Source organism: Cebus imitator, unplaced genomic scaffold, assembly GCF_001604975.1.
Source record: "Cebus imitator isolate Cc_AM_T3 unplaced genomic scaffold, Cebus_imitator-1.0 Scaffold53, whole genome shotgun sequence".
In the NCBI taxonomy this organism is placed as follows: domain Eukaryota; kingdom Metazoa; phylum Chordata; class Mammalia; order Primates; family Cebidae; genus Cebus; species Cebus imitator.
The window spans coordinates 4,786,366-4,791,335 of NW_016107368.1; the positions used below are offsets into that span (position 1 = coordinate 4,786,366).

The window sequence follows — 4,970 nt, forward strand, 5'->3', positions numbered from 1 at the left end:
TTTTGAGATGGAGTCTTGCTCTGTTGCCCAGGCTGGAGTGCAGTGGCGTGATCTCGGCTCACTGCAACCTCAGCTTCCCGGGTTCAAGTGATTCTCCTGTCGCAACCTCCCAATTACAGGTGGCCGCCACTACACCCAGCTAATTTTTGTAGTTTTAGTAGCGACGGGGTTTCACTACATTAGCCAGGCTGGTCTCAAACTCCTGACCTCCGGTGATCCACCTGCCTGGGCGTCCCAAGGTGCTGCAATTACAGGTGTGAGCCACCGTGCCCAGCCGAGCCCTTTCTCAGGTATTTGCTAGAAAGTAGGTTTCAGGCAAACAAAACGACAGAAGTCAGTTACATAAAGAATGGTGGTGATTAATCTCAGCACGGTGGAGGGCTGAGGCAGGAGGATCACTTGAGCACAGGAGTTCAAGATGAGCCTCAGCAACATAGTGAGACCCCATTTCAGCAAATAATTTTTTTTTTTTTTTTTTTGAGATGGAAACTGGCTTTGTCACGCAGGCTGGAGTGCAATGGTGCAATCTCACCTCACTGCAATGTCTTGCCTCCCAGGTTCAAGTGATTCTCTGGCCTCAGCCTCTCAAGTAGCTGGGATTACAGGTGCCCACCACCACGCCCAACTAATTTTTGTGTTTTTAATAGAGATGGGGTCTCACCATGTTGGCCAGGCTGGTCTCGAACTCCTGACCTCAAATGATCCACCTGGCTCGGCCTCCCAAATTGCTGGGATTACAGGCATGAGCCATCACCCCCGGCCTCTATAAATAATTTTTTAAAAAATTAGCCAGCTGGCTGGGCGTGGTGGCTCACGCCTGTAATCCTAGCACTTTGGGAGGCCGAGGTGGGTGGATCACCTGAGGTCAGCAGTTCAAGACCAGCCTGGCCATCATGATGAAACCCCATCTTATAAAAAAATAAAAATTTTTAAAAAATAAAAATTGGCCAGCTATGGTGGTGTGCATCTGTGGTCTCAGCTACTAAAGAGGCTGAGGTGGGAGGATCGCTCTAGCCCAGGATGTCAAGTCTGCAGTGACTACACTCATGCCACTGCACTCCAGCCAGGACAACAGAGCAAGGCCCTGTCTCAAAGAGAGAAAAAAGGAATGTTGGTGAGCATTAAATACAGAGCTACTTGTGGAACTAAAATTAAGTGAAGGTTGAAAGACAGAACTATAGGTGTTGTGGGGGGGGGGTGTGGGGGTGTCTGTGACGGAGTCTCACTCTGTTGCCTAGGCTGGAGTGTAGCAGCACAATCTTGGCTCAGTGCAACCTCTGCCTCCCAGGTTCAATCAATTCTGCCTCAGCTTCCCAACTAGCCAAGACTGCAGGCTGGACTGCAGTGGCGTGATCTCAGCTCACCACTACCTCCTCCTCCCAGTTAATTAAAGCAATTCTTGTGCCTCAGCCTCCCCAGTAGCTGGGATTACACGTGCGCACCACCATGCCCAGCTAATTTAGGTATTTTTAGTAGAGACAGGGTTTTGCCATGTTGGCCAGGCTGGTCTCAAACTCCTGACCTCAGGTAACTCACCTACCTCAGCCTCCCAAAGTGCTGGGATTATGGACGTGAGACACGTCGCCTGGCCAGAGCTGTAGTTTTTGCTGCCTATCTGGTCTGATCATGCAGACATGGGATGCATGTTTTTTGTTTTTGTTTGTTTTTTTGAGATGGCGTCTCGCTCTGTCACCAGGCTGGAGTGCAGTGGTGTCATCTCGGCTCACCACAACCTCCGCCTCCTGGGTTCAGGTGATTCTCCCGCCTCCTGAGTAGCTGGTACTACAGGCGCATGCCACCATGCCCAGCTAATTTTTGTATTTTTAGTAAAGACGTGGTTTCACCATGTTGACCAGGATGGTCTTGATCTCTTGACCTCGTGATCCACCCGCCTTGGCCTCCCAAAGTGCTGGGATTACAGGCGTGAGCCACCGCGCCCGGCCGCAATCTTGTACTATTAAGAGTACCGTTAGTCGCCAGGCACGGTGGCTCACGCCTGTAATCCCAGCACTTTGGGAGGCCGAGGCGGTTGGATCATGAGGTGAGGAGTTCAAGACCAGCTTGGCCAACATAGTGAAACCCCGTCTATACTAAAAATACAAAAATTAGCTGTGCGTGGTGGCAGGCACCTATAATCCCAGCTATGCAGGAGGCTGAGGCAGAGAATTGCTTGAACCAGGGAGGTGGAGGTTGCAGTGAGCCGAGATTGTGCCACTGTACTCCAGCCTGGGAGACAGAGCGAGACTCTGTCCCAAAAAAAAAAAGAGTACTGTTAGCTGTAGAGTTTCGTCTTGTTTTGTGGTGTTTGTTTTGATGCTGTTGTTTTGAGGCAGGCTTGCTCTGTCGCCCAGGCTGGAGTGCAGCGGCCGATCATGGCTCACTGCAGCCTCCTCTTCCTGGGCTCAAATAATCCTCCTTTCTCAGCCTCCCAAGCAGCTGGGACAACAGGCATGTGTCACCACACCCAGCTATTTATTTATTTTTATTTATTTACTTATCGGTGAGACACAGTCTCGCCATGTTGCCCAGGCTGATCTGGAACTCCTGGCTTCAAGCAGTCATTCTTCCTTGGCTTCCCAAAGTGCTGGGATTACAGGTGGGATCCGCTGCTCCCTTCCTGGCTGGAGATTTTTATTTTATTTTTCTATTTATTTATTTATTTGAGATGGAGTTTCAGTTTTGTTGCCCAGGCTGGAGTGCAATAGCACGATCTTGGTTCACTGCAACCTCCGCCTCCCAGGTTCAAGCGATTCTCCTGCCTCGGCCTCCCAAGTAGCTGGGATTACAGGCGCATGCCACCAGGCCTGGCTAATTTTTGTATTTTTGGTAGAGATGGGGTTTCACCATGTTGGCCAGGCTGGTCTCGAACTCTGGCCTCAAGTGATCCGCCCGCCTCTGCCTCTCAAAGTGCTGGAGGTATAGGCGTGAGCCCCCACGCCAGGCCCAGCGTATGCTGTTTCTCTCCATTCGTCCCTTCCTTACCAGCGTGGTGCAGGGCCAGGGGTCCTCCTGCCTGCCGGACCACAGAGAGGGAGCACTGCCCACTGCTCGGCTGCCCGCTCTGGTCTTGGGTTGAGCCACGGCTGGATTCCTGTGATTTGGAATGACAGGGACAGAGGGGTAGAGATTCCCGAACCAGATGTGGGTCAGGGGAGGAGACTACACCATCTTGCTCTGATGCTGCGGGCTTGTTGTCATGGAAACCAAAGCCACTCTCTTTAGGAAGGACCCATTAAAGTGCAGGAAATAATCAAGGCTCTCTCTGGCAGCTCCCTACCCTCCCTGGTGGGAGACAATCACTGTTTGAGCCCTTGGGCGTGCCGTGTTAAGTTCTGCCCTCCTCCCTCACTTGCCTCCCTGCAGGAAATGTCTCTGAAACATGCGCAAGGGAGCCAGCCAGGTGTCAGAGAGGACCCTCAAGGTTTCTGAACTGTCCCCTGCCCAAACCTGAGGCTTCAGTTCCAGCTGTAGCTGGGGATGTTTTACTGGGTGACCGTCACAAGCTCCTGTCTGCGTCTTCGCATCTTCCCCTGGGAAAATGACAGAGATACGTTATAATTGCCACGTTGTCTCTGAATACCAAACTATTAGAGGGATAGAAGGTACGGATTCAACTTGCAGACGTTGGATCAGACTGCCTGGATTGGGTGGGGTGCGGTGGTTCACCCCCATAATCCCAGCACTTTGGGAGGCCAAGGCAGGTGTATCACTTGAGGTCAGGAGTTCAAGACCAGCCTGCTCAACATGGTGAAACCCCGTCTCTACTAAAAATACAGAAATTAGCCAAGCATGTGGTGGGTGCCTGTAAACCCAGCTACTTGGGAGACTGAGGCAGAGAATGGCTTGAACCCGGGAGGCAGAGGGTGCAGTGAGCCGAGATCGTACCACTGCACTCCACCCTGGGTGACAGAGTCAGACTTTGTCTTAAAAATAATAATAATTGCTACATTGTCTCTCTGAATACCAAACTGTTAAAGGGATGGAAGGTAGGGATTCAGTTTGCAGACCCTAGATGAAACTGCCTGGAGTGAAATCCTGGCTAAGCCACCAGCAGCTGTGCAACCTCAAGCAGCTTGCTTGACCTCTCTGGGCCTCAGTTTCCTCTCCTGCAAAATGGGGTGCAATAAGACTACCAACCTCACAGGAGATCATGTATCTAAAGCCATCAGTGTCTGGATAAGGAAAATGTGGTATATCCATGCAATGGAATATAACTCAGCCATGAAAAGGAATGACGCTCTGACACAGGCTACAAGAACCTTGAGGACGTCCGGCTCAGTGAGAGAAGTTAGATGCAAAAGGCCGCACAATGTGTGATCCCATTTCTACGACATGTCGGAACAGGTCAATCCAGAGAGAAAGAAATCAGATAAATGGTTGCCAGGGCCTGGGGTGTGGGGAGAAGAATGTTTCTTTTTTTTTTTTTTGAAATGAAGTCTCGCTGTGTTGCTCAGGCTGGGGTGCAGTGGCACAATCTCAGCTCACTGCAACCTCTGCCTTCCTGGCTCAAGCAATCCTCCCATCTCAGCCTCCCAAGTAGCTGAGGCATGGTATGTGCCACCGTGCCCAGCTAATTTTTGTATTTTTAGGAGATCTGGGGTTTCGCTACGTTGGCCAGGCTGGTCTCAAACTCCTGATCTCAGGTGATCCACCCACCTTGGACTCCCAAAGTGCTGGGATTACAGGCCTGAACCACCATGCCTGACCTCCTCTTTCTTTTTTACAGAGGGGAGTCTTACTAGGTTGCCCACACTAGTCTCAAACTCCTGACCTCAAGCCATCGACCCACATCAGCCTCCCAAGTAGCTAGGTTGGCAGGACACGAGGCATTACACCTGGCTAACCTGTGGGTTCTGACACTTACCTCTAGGGGATTAAAATCATAATTTAATTGCTCTGTGGCCAGGGTAGAAGGGGATCTCTCTCACACATTTTTTTTTTCCTTTTTTTTTCTTTTTTTTTTTTTTTTT

General features: G+C 50.7%; 1 long non-coding RNA gene across 1 annotated transcript in view; it reads right to left on the reverse strand.

Moving 5' to 3' along the window:
• Positions 1-2,891: 2,891 nt before the first annotated feature.
• The window catches only part of LOC119471238, a 4,291-nt gene continuing 2,212 nt past the window's right edge, over positions 2,892-4,970 (reverse strand). The window contains exons 2-3 of the long non-coding RNA XR_005200269.1: positions 3,448-3,530; positions 2,892-3,091 (exon numbers count right to left, since the gene is read on the reverse strand). This is a non-coding gene — a long non-coding RNA (uncharacterized LOC119471238). The remainder of the gene's footprint in view (positions 3,092-3,447; positions 3,531-4,970) is intronic.